The sequence below is a fragment of the Melanostigma gelatinosum genome, assembly GCF_949748355.1.
Source record: "Melanostigma gelatinosum genome assembly, chromosome: 24".
Classification (NCBI taxonomy): domain Eukaryota; kingdom Metazoa; phylum Chordata; class Actinopteri; order Perciformes; family Zoarcidae; genus Melanostigma; species Melanostigma gelatinosum.
The window spans coordinates 7,711,638-7,723,785 of record NC_136657.1 but is presented as its reverse complement, the minus strand read 5'-3'; positions in this window follow the sequence as shown (position 1 = coordinate 7,723,785).

The window sequence follows — 12,148 nt, the reverse complement described above, 5'->3', positions numbered from 1 at the left end:
GTTTCAACTGTTGCACAACGCCGACCGCAATCACCGGCTTCAAATTTCTGCGCAGCATCTATACGGGAGAATGGAAAGCAGCAACAAGTTGGCACGCATGCGGGCGCGTGGAGAAGGAATCTGGCTCGGCGCACGCAATCACAGTAAATTGGCAACATAATGGCACACAGATGCACGAATGGGATGACGGGGAGGCGGGACACGCAGAAGAGCCATGAGAAGATCATATTTGTTTATTGCGTTGCATCTGAAAATAGCCCTCTCGTTTTATAAGCTTGTTTGTTGTTGTTCTGGGTTTTTTGCCATGTAATCAAGCCAAGTTTTGCATCCTCATGAGTCATGACTCACTGTGTATTCATGTGTCTCGCCTATTACTGTTAAAAGCCCAGTTTATGTGTGTGTGAGAACTTGATGCTGCTGTGTGTGGGAATATATCTACTTTTTAGATTGTGAACCATGATTACACTGAAACTCCTACGGGATGTCCCTCCATCTGTGTTCACGCACACACACACACACACACACACGGAGGATCTCGCTGCTGAAGCCAGGCTGCAGTTCTTCACGTCAACACGGAGGAAACTACTTGCAGCAGTGAGCACAGTTAGCTCTGTCTAGATATACAGACGGGGTGACGAATGATGAGCCAGGCAGCGATAGAAAATAACTCTCTTCAAAGGCCATTAAGACCTTTTTGGCGCGTGACAGTAAAGTTCAAAGTGCTGTGTCACCTCTGTATACCGTGGCTATGAATGTCAACGGTTAGATGCCACCGAGAATATTTTCCACCTGTTACGCGTGTCGCTCTTTAGGTTAATTTACGGTCTGTGTGTTGAGCTGTTCTGGACAGGACGCACCACGGCGAGTCTGGTGTGTCCAGCTGTGTCGCTCTCAGGGCGAATTAAATATTAACCGGTTAGTTAGTTTGTCGGGCTATCGCAGAGCCAAATATGACCTCCCCTGACATCCCTGTGATGTTTCAAGCTGTCGAGCGTTGGGCGTCGCACACCTCTCAGGTCGCTGGAGCGCACGCTGCGCTAACAGGTTGTCCAGGTGTCGGGTGGAATAACCCTTCCAAAATGTTCAGCTCTAGGCTGTTTAAGTCATCAGCCCCAGAGAGGTCACTGCTAATATTTGGCCAGCTGCCGTCGGCGACGCAGTGTGTTGCCATGGAAACCTCGCTGTGCCGCTTCCTCTTTTCTCTGCAACAGGAGAGAATTAGGAGTTAAACCACGAAGGGCGTCGGGACACTGATGAGTCAAAATAAGACGAGTCTGTAGAATTAGTTTAGAATAGAAAACTTGAGTCAGAAACTTTCCTTTGTGCATTGCATTGTGGGAGAATAGTGCCAATCAACAGCACACACTGTTTCTTTAGTCTGTATATCGACTCTTTTGAGTATACTTTACTTATACATTTCTGCTGTCAACACACTTCATACAAAAAAAGTTTTCTTAATTTTCTACGAAGAGAAGAAATAAGAGAAGTCCAAATCTGCTCTCACGAGCTGAATGATGATATACGATACTGAATTACAGATCCCCTCGGCTTCGGGGAGCATTTGCGTTACATCTCGCAGCAAAGGCCACGTGAGTGACGTGATTACAGCTACCGCGATGAGTCAGAGCAGCAAATTGCACATAAAAAAACCCTTTGCGTGGAAAAAGTCCAGGCAAACGGCCCAAATCAGTCACAGTCAGGCGTTAATGTGTCAGGAAAAAAAAGACCTCTGTCTCCATTTCATTGCACAATATTAGACAATTTGCACCTCATTAGTTCACAGAGTTTGACGACCTCCCGTAATAACTCCACCCAACGCCGAGCTGGGCACGACGCGTCACGCTAATGGAGAATAAGTGGAAACACGTCTGTGGACGAAGGAAGATTTATTCACACCGCAGCATCCAGCGGTGCCAATAGGGGGAGCCAACAACATAGTCACCCAGGACCAGAGTTACACATAAGTCTGCACTGTCACCAGACCAGTTTAGGATTAGATGTTGAATTCAAAATGAAACTGATATCTTCTCGCTCTCTTTGCTTTTCTTCCCGATGTTTTGGTTCGAGACAGACTTACATACATGACGAAGAATTTCTCTCCTACCTCCAGCTCCTGGCAGCCGTTCAATACAACACCTTTCAGCAGCTATTGGAATGGCGGACAAAATAATCTGTAGGTGTGTGTGTGTGTGCGCGTGTTGGAGCAGGTTTTGGACAGCCAGACAAAGGCAGCGAGTGTCAGTGACACGAAGAGAAAGACTATCTGACAGCTACGCTCTTAATTGGCAGAGATTGTGCAGCCAAAACACAGAAAGTGTGAGTTGTTGTATTTTTTTCTTCTCCCGGTTGTTAGAAATCCAGGTGGAGTATTTTCTTCAGCCTGTAACCAGTCCAGTCAAGACATGCCCAGAATTGGTAATAAGGGCTCAAATAAGGGCAAACATTGACAGCGAGCGTTTTTTTTTTTTTTTTTTTGTATCAACAGCAGAAACGTCCGTTAAATGTTTCTTCGTTGTCTGAGAGAAAATTAAATTCACGTACCTATTATGTTTCGTTCTACATTTTATTGCTGCTGTAAATTAGTTGTATTTATCTTTACAGTCTCTCTGCAGACCCTTTGCCTGACAGGATGAGAAGCTCTCAGACCAAACCTCACATGATGGTCGATGGATTTTATTGGAGTTCCTCCGGGTTCCTTCCTTTCATCTCGCGTCTCCTTTATTATTGTTATTCTCTCAATGACTCCTTCCTTCAGGTCTGTTACATTTGAGCTCGGCTCATGTTTAAATCTCTGCGATAACGTTTCAAAAGGGGAGCGGTGAGCCTTTTTTACATTCTCCAAACATGGACCTTCTGTTCCTGTCGGGATTCCACGCGGCCGCCCGACTCCGCTGCTGCTGAGGCCAACCTGCAGCCTCTATTCTGGCCTCCATCCTCTGTGATGAGTCCATGACATGTAGAATTGGAGACAAAAAGGTCAAAGCGATGTGATCTGATAATATTTGTTCTATTTGTAGTTTTCCGAGTTTATTTCTGCGTGACTGATCGCTGCTCCCTCGGCTGCAATAACATTATACGAGGGGGGGGGGGGACATAGGATTAAGATCTCTCTCTCTACTCGGTGCTTTCCAAAATTCAGCGTGGATTAAAAGGCGCATGTTTTTGGCTGGAAACTAATTGCAAAGCAGGGAGTGAAAGAGGAAGAGCAGAGGTCAGCATTCCTGCCGGCCCTCAGAGGCTGAGAAACTCAGTGCGGACCGAACGGACGGCACAGGGAGAGGTCACTGTGCTGCTGCACTTTATAATATGGCCAACAAAGCAGTTAATGCCTTCAAAGATTTGGGATTTTATTTTGGGATAACCACACAAAGAACAAAGTCATTATTTATTAAAGATTAAATTGCCCTTTGCAGAAACGATTGCATTGGAGTGAATGGATTGTAAATGGAGGTTGTGAGCAGAATGTGTAATTTTATATTCTTATTAAACTGTCACAAGCTTGCATTCTGTAACTTGTGACCCGTGCAGCAGCTGACCGCACACACATTCTCTTCTTCTTCTTGCTGTCGAATAACGAGCACTTATATTATCGTGTTCTATGCCTTACAGAGAAGGATGTTCCCGTACAGCAAGAGTAAAACATTTAAACATATTTAAAACATATCGTGAAACATAAGACAAGTTCTGTTTCACGATATTCGTCAACGACGGGTCAAACAGGTCTTCCACCACAATAGACAGAAATTGTGGTTAAGCAATTCTTTTTGCTGCTTTGTTGACTTCTGTACATTAAATGCATATAAATACAAGTTTTCCACCTTTTAAAAAGAGCCGTAAGCGCTTAAACTAAACTATTTTTCAAGAACCAACGATGTTAGTTAAGTTAATAAGATCAACAAGATGAATTGTCGATTTCTGTCCTTTTAATCCCACCTTGTCTGTCTGTGTAATTGTTTACAGGCCTATACTTCCACGCGCATCTGGACAAAATTCTTCGCAGCTTCTTTGGCAGTTCTCTCGCTCGCATAAGTAAATAATAGCCGAACCAGAAGGTTTCGCTTATCCGCTGCCCACTGGAGGATGTGTGTTGGTGGAAAAAGTGAATTCTTCTCTTTGTAGAACATAAAACCCGGCAGTAAACACAAGAAAACAAACATCAGCAGTGCTTCTCTTTTGTACAACGCCAGCGGGGAAAATTGATCTCTGTCGGCCTCCCAGATTGGACGTGTCTGTTGGTTATTACGTAACGGCGGCATCATTTCATGCTCACGTCCCGGCCAACACGCAGAGAAAGCCTTCCCCTACATGGCCGAGCTCCGCTGTGGATGTCAGACCTTAGGTTCGGCCTTGTCGACGCGGTTCAACTGTTAACTTCCCTCGCTTCACCCCGTGGGAGCTTTTTAAGTGGTCGATATGTTACTGTTCTAAGTATAATCTTCCAGCTTTACTGTAATGCACCTAATGCACTTCAGTAGTCAGCATTTGCTGCCGTTAAGAGGGTTTTGCTGGATCAATATGCATTTTCATATTATTATAATTCCTTTATGTACAAAAAGGGTCAATGTAGGGTGCTGTGTGTGTGTGTGTGTGTGTGTGTGTGTACAGTCTATGGAGCTACAGCAGAGAAAACATCCTGCTCTCTGTGTCTCATATGTACGCCCCGGTAAACATCCTCCTCTGCCTGTGTTCCTCTGGAATGTGCTGCAGCGTTGATGTTCCTGAAGAGAGCGAGAACATGTATGTGTGTGTGTGTGTGTGTGCGATTGCGATGCTTCGTTATGTCGCACCAGTGTAACAGCTACACCTGTGTGACTGTTTATGTCTGAATGCCGGGGTTGATTGTCTCTTTGGGGACAATAAGTCAAAGCTGACGTCCTGCCTTCTTTGTCACCGCCACGCATTGTGCCAATCGCCGCGCGCGATTGCAAAGGTGGCCGAGCTCGGTAGCCGAGTCTCCGATGCGTTCACGGACAGCGGAGTCTGAATGATTCAGCAGCTCTGGAACATCGCTTTGATGCCCGCCGACACTGACCCGTCCACTGGGAACGCCAGTTCATTGAGATAGGAATGTGTCACCGGAATGGGTCATTAGTTCAGGTGAGGTTGAGCAGGATGTGCAAAACGGGGCTCAGGGCAGTGGGGCACTTTTGATGAAATGAAAGCGGGTATTTATTTATTTATTTTCAATGTATGCAGCTGCAAATCATAGACTCGGGGCCTTTAATAGCTCCCATGTGTGGCCGCACAGGTCACCCACATGCATTAAACATGTGATGTGTGAACGGAGGTGTGAAGAGATCAAGAGATTTCTCTATTCTGGTCTGTGACTGAAGAATGATGTGTAACCAGCCCATCCTTTAACAAAGGAAAGAAGTTATGCAGATTACGTGGGGCCATATTTTCGTTGCGCTCTTTGTAGTCCTTTGATGTAGCAGTGAGCCGTTCGAGGCCTCAGGCAACGTTTCCAGAAGCCCTCTGTTTATGCCCTAACTCACCAGGGGTAAGGAGGGAGTACGGACATGGCAGAAAAAGGGAGCGATAAGGAGAGGTCTATCAATATTTACGGATGGCAAAGGGTCAGAAGGAAAGGGAGTAGAGACACGGAGAGCGATCCGAGGAAGGTAGAGGAAGATTATCTATGGGGGGGGGGGAGTGGAGGGAATAGAGGGTAGGGAGTGGATCAACAGAGACAAATGGAGACATGTCAATATTTATGAGGTCGGAAATGATGTTGTTATTCCGGCGTACATGCACTTTTGGTTCGAGCTCCATCGTTTATTTGCAGCAGCAGTTTTATCTGGCCCCCACTGCAGGACCACCTACTGCAGATTCATTTAAACAAACACACACACACACGTGCACTGAATACACTTTAGCTTGGAGCCAGTTGAAACGGAGACGTATTTATTATCAGAGGCGGACTTGAACGGAAGAATGATATTTAAAGTTTGTAAATGTGATAACGTTCCCCTTCCTGTCCTCCCGGTTACTGTCCAGGAAGTGTAATGACAGACTGCATATTCCATCCAGCCGTTCAGCATTTATTTACTTCAGCAAATAACACACAAAAGTCAAATAATACTGTGGATACAACATAAGACCTGCTAGAAGCAGTTTGACACAAACCAAAACCTTGCCCTTACACGAATCAAGTGCTACTGACACATAATCGAATGACTGATGCATTGTGGAGCCTCGGCCTCCCTCTGCCTTTTAGGGAGGAATTTGATAAAGTTGACAAATCCTGATTGAACCGACCGAGATCACGACAAGATATGTCGTGATAAGACGCTGCCTGAATGCTGTCCCTCCTATAGCATTGTCTCGTCACGGCAATATAACAGAGTGCACCTCAGAGCACGGCCAACAACAAGGTCAAACCCAACTGCATCCAAAAGAAGGTTTCAAAAGATTCCTGCTCTGATAAATTGAGTTTTCACAGGAAAATGCCCCTCACTGTGCAGCGACATTTGGGCCTAAACTACGGTATATATTGTACCGTCACTAGAGACTTGACATTGGACATACAACACCATACATATTACCCAGCAATCAATGTTTTATATAGTTTATGTGGAATAAAAATACAATTTACTCATAGATACTGAAAGAGCTCGATTCAGTTATAAGATTTGAGTCTTTATTATATTTATTTTTTTACTTTCCATGTATTCTTCTTTTCCTTACTTGGATCTTTTGACTTTATATATAACAGAGAAATATAAGGAGAGGACGTCATAGTGCTGGAGCTGTGTTTGATCGACCGGTGATTTCTGGGAAATGCAGTTCAAAACATCACAACACTCTCAAACCATCAGAGCAGAGGGAGCCAAATTCAATATGTGTGACATTTAAACCAGAAAGTGATTACGCCATCACTTCAGTGACACATGATGCCGGGAAATAGCTGCTCACACACACACACACGCACGCACGCACGCGCGCGCGCGCACACACACACACACACACACACACACACACACACACCAAGTTACCAAGCTCCATTAACACACAATCACCTAAGGGACATCAGCTGATTGCTTAGAAGCCGCGGTCTCATCAAATCAAGAGAACATTGTAGCGTGCAGCCAGAGCTTACCTTGGCGGGAAAGTCCAGCGATGTGGCGTGGTGGCATTTCCGGTCCAGGATGAACGGAGCGTGAGAACGCTGAGCCGGTCACATGCGATAACGTTCTATCAGGGCGGTTATCTGTGGAAAACTCCCAGCTCTCTGTGGTTCTTTCTGAAATCAGTCGGGGGTCTCCAGAACCGTTTCTTCTGTGTCTTCACTGATCTTCATCATTTCGCTGGTTCGGTTTGGAAAAGAGACGCGACTCGCGATCGATAGCGTCCATTTAGCCCCAGCGTGGCCACAAAAACATCAGCAGGAAGACCACAGAAGCATCCGCCTTCCACCGTCTCCGGGGAAGACAAATACTTATTTTCTTTTTTTCAGAAAGCCGGTCGGAAGGTTTAATTTGGCGTCAACAGTGCGGTAAAAAGAGAGAAAACATTTTTCTAAACTACACTTTTTGAGTTGTTTTGTGTTTCCCTTTGTGCTTTGTAATACTGTGAGTGTGTGAGTGTGTGTGTGTGTGTGTGTGCTTCCAGCAGGTCCTGACAAGGCTCACTGTTGGTTCACATACAGTACTAACACACGGTCCACACACACACAGTAATGTGCGACCAGGAGTGGACCAAGTGGAACTGCTTTGTTGATTTTGTTTGAGGCGCACCCTTTGGCCTCGCAGACAATCTCCCGGGAGTTATCGGCCAATGGATGAGCAGAAGAAAGGGAGGGTTTTGTTAGAAGACGCTGGCTTCGCCCCCGGCGTTAGCTCTTCGCTGCTCTCCCAACGTTTCACAACAGAGCGCTGACTCAGGATCACCCGCGGCAGAAAACATAGTGAATCTGACTGATCCCTGAAACTGACAAAATGCATGCGTAATATCCTGTTCTTCCTCAGTTGTTTTCAAATAAAATTCAAATAATGATTCGTGCCAAACTCGTAGTATTTAGAAGATTTTATGAAAACATAATTTAACAGAAGCCACACCGTGTTTTTCGCCAGCGATGCCCCACGTAGCTCTGGTCACAATTTGATAATTAAATGCGATGGGATCTCAACGGAATTGTTCTATCTTCCCTACATGCAAAAATATAGAGATCAAAGTATCTCTCTGGTTGAACGGGTTTATAGTCGTCAGAGTTGGAGGAAAGTGTTTTCTGACTCATTTGTTTCTCAGCACCAACTGTGGCGGCTTGAGTGATTTATTGTTTTAGCTGCAAATCTGAGAAATGACCACACACACACACACACACACACACACACACACACACACACACACACGCTTAACTTCTCCCCTAGACAGCACACGTCTAGACCGCTGACTTCTCACCCCGTCAGCTGTCACAAACAAAACACACCTTTTACCGAGTCAACTCTGGCCGCTCGGCTGTCTTTGTCGGCTTCTCTCTGCGGCAGCGTGTGGTTGATTGCGTGCAGCGTAATGTCTCAGGGAGACATCAATTATTGTTTCAATGTATGTTTTAAATCTCCTTTACTTTTTACTACTGAATTTTATTTCTTACACTGTTTCTTTAATTGTTTTTAAATCTCCTTTTCTTTTGCCTTATGTTTTGATGCTTTTAATGGTTTTATGTGAAGCACTTTGAATTACCTTGTTGTTGAAATGTGCTATGCAAATAAACTTGCCTTGCGGTCCGGCTGTTGGTGCTTTCCTCTCTGAACAGATGCATCCTGCGAGACACGCAGACCCGTCTCCTCTTGATACAAATCAAAAGAACCGATAGCAGCTAACGGCTAACAAAGAAACCCGCGCCGCTGTCACTCAGCCATCTTAGCATCAGCTGCTTGGCAAGGACGCGTTGCTCGGTGAACACGTCGTATCTGTGGTTTCATATCATCGGCGTAAATATCAGCTCCCGCAGCATGTCACGCTAATCAGTGTTATTCTATATGAATGTAAACACAGCTGCTTCAACAGCCCTGATATCAGTACTGTTATTGTGTCTTCAGTGACGCCAGACAGTTCTGGACAATATTCGATATGTTGATTAGGACACTTGGGACTAAAGGATGAAGTGATTGGAATTCAGTGGTCAAAGGTCCAGACGTGGATGTAAACTGCAACGTGGCTGGTGAGCGGTGTCTTGTTTTGCCGCCCTTGCGTTTAGTTTCTCCCGTCTCTCGTCAGCCCCGCAGTCACCTGAGCTCCTACTCACCTCTTCCCACCTCCCCGTTACTCAGTACCGGCCCGGTTCTGTTTGTTCAGTCTCCAGTTATGTTGGGGGGGGGGGGGGGCTTCTGTACCAGTTTGCCCATGTCCTTGCCTTCTGTTTCCTGCCCGTTATGCTTGTACTCCAGCGTGTACGCATTTAAAAAAGAAATGAAATCATTGCATTGTTTCTGCCGCTTCCGCGTTTTTGTCTGCGTTTGGGACCGCCCCCCCCTGCAGCCTGCTGTGCAACCTTGACATAAATATGTATTTATACATGAGCGTACTTTGTCCTCATCATTAAGACTTCACATGGCTTCTACTTGACAGCACTAATCTAATACAGCTTGCCTTCACTCAGCAGACACCAGAGGACGGACGGACTAAACCCATCTACGCAGCATTATGTATTATGGGATGCTGTCAAATCCCCATCCTAAAACGACCATGAACTAATGTATTTATGCATCAACGCGTCTTTACATGCATTTGCTGTATGCACTGTACCAGATTTGCATGTTGATTTACTCATAATTCACCATAAATGCCACCACATTGCATGTGTGTGCGAGGGAAACGTTTCACTTGAATACATCCCTCTGTCCTGACCGACGGCCGCTGGCCCCTTTGAGCACTGCTGCTTATTTCTGTTTACTCTGACAGTTCGTAGGCCGGCGGCAGAGCTCGAGGCTCAAATATTAACAACTTTCCCTGCAGAGAGGAAGTGCTCTCGAGGGTCAAAACCTCGACTCTCACCCCACCGCCTCCTCACTTTCTCCTCACCGAGTCACGGTGATGTCAGAGCAGCAGCGCGGCCCGGTGATTGCTACCAGCGCCAGGGTTTCTATTCCAGCAGTAACGCCTCAGATGGTGATGTAATGTGTGTAAGCGAGTCTGAAAATGAGGACGCACGGTCAATGAAACTCCCGTCTAGATAAGTGAGGAGGAAAAAAATGCTTTTTATGTTTTTTTACAGTCCAATTCAACAAGTTAAAAAGATAAAATGTCCCTCACCTCCCCATCCGTCCCTTTCTTTGCTCAAATGTCCTCCCCAAATCACTCCACAGCTGTTCAGAAGCTCAAAGATAGAGAGACACAAAACACATGTTGAACACCCTTTCTGGATCATTTTTACACTTGAGTAAAAAAACGTGGACTGAAGCCTGTTATTCTAACGCAACACATATGCAGCTTGCAGAGACTGTGTGTGAACAACACATAAAGTTTTCAAGTTTACATACAAAATTGTCAAAAGGTAGCAAACGTGTTTTTATAAAGCTGCTAAATTACCTTTAAGTAAGAAGCATGGATGTGATTTCTGTAAAAATAAAATGAAAAGCCTTGAGGACTAATGAGGCCATTTAAAAGGCTATTACCAGAAGAATGTTCCTTCATTATAATCAGGGTGAAGAAGATGGGTGTTCATTTTTCAAATGGAAATCTAAAGTCAGGCTGGAAAAGCACAGCAGCGAGGAGTTTGTAACCCTCTTTTTGGTGCTTTCTCTACCCGAGTTTGTGACCGGCCAAACAGCTGAGAGAGTGCAAGTGTTTGCAGAGAGCGGTTGCTGTGTTTTGTTCACAGAAGCTCAGTCCTGACAGACCTCAAGTTACAAGCTGTAACAGGAAAATATGGCGAGAAATTACCGTAAAGAAGACAATCTAACAGGTAGTATTGGTATCATTATCTAGTTCCCAGAGATGATTATAATGTGCATATGAAAGTGGAAAATATTCTGTGGGCAGTTGTATGTGACTCAAATATCAAAAGTTGTCAACCGACTAATTTCAGTTTGACTAATGAGGAAATTCTGCAGAAAGTAAAATGAAACTAAGCTCAATAGCGTTGGGCGGCCTTCTGGTATGACTCAGAGGTTTCCTTTAACCCAAATAATTCTTTTGATGGTTGACTTAACTTTGGCGAGATGACCTGGCTGGAACTCCAAGCACCCCCACCCTCCGGCCCCACAGCTATCAGTGGTTCAGCCTCCAATATTATGGTGCCGCTATCTGGAATAAAGTGCACACTCTCACACACACACTCAACACACAGGTCAGCTCCTTCCTTCCTCTGGCCTAATCACAACACAAGAAGACACGCATTACCCAATTACACAGACAGGGTTGATTAATCAGCTAATCAATTACGTGGAATAAACTCAATGATGCTGATGTGCTCCTCATGTCTGCTTGGGCGGTTTGGATGTAATTGTTTTTTGATGGGACGTTAATTGACAGAGAGCATGCATGATACACAGTGAATTATGGGTAATTACGAGGTGGGGGTGGTGAGGGGGGGTGATGTTACAATGTAATCGCATGACGTGTGCTTTCAGCGCGGGTTTGAGTCCGACTCAATGCTTTGGTCCTGTTATCCAGCTAACTGTGCCCACAACATATAGTATCCCCGTATTAAGGTGTTTATTTACTCGTTGAGTAGACATAGAGCGACGTTACACTGCTCAGTCTTGTGAGTCAAATGTCCGCTGTGTGAGAACTTATTAAAGACGTTTTTCCGCATGCCATTTAGCGCATCAACCTTCGTCAAAGGCAAAAAACACCTTAATGAGGACTGGGGGTGTAACGGTTCACAAAATTCACGGTTGGTTTCGGTACGATACAGTGGAGCCACGGTTCGGTACGTTTCGGTACAGTAGAAAACTATAAATGCCAGAGAAATGTACTTGATTTTAAAATATATTTATTCATTTCAACTAACATCATAAAGTTATTCTTTGACTTTGAACAATGATGGAACTGAGTGACCCATCTTCTAGGTCTTCTTAGCAACACATAAGCATAAAAAACAAAAACTGCTCCTTAATGTTATGTAGTATTGTTACTTACATCTTGCAAAAGAGATTTTTAATCTCAATGGGACTACCTGGTTAAATAAAGGTGTTTTTAATAA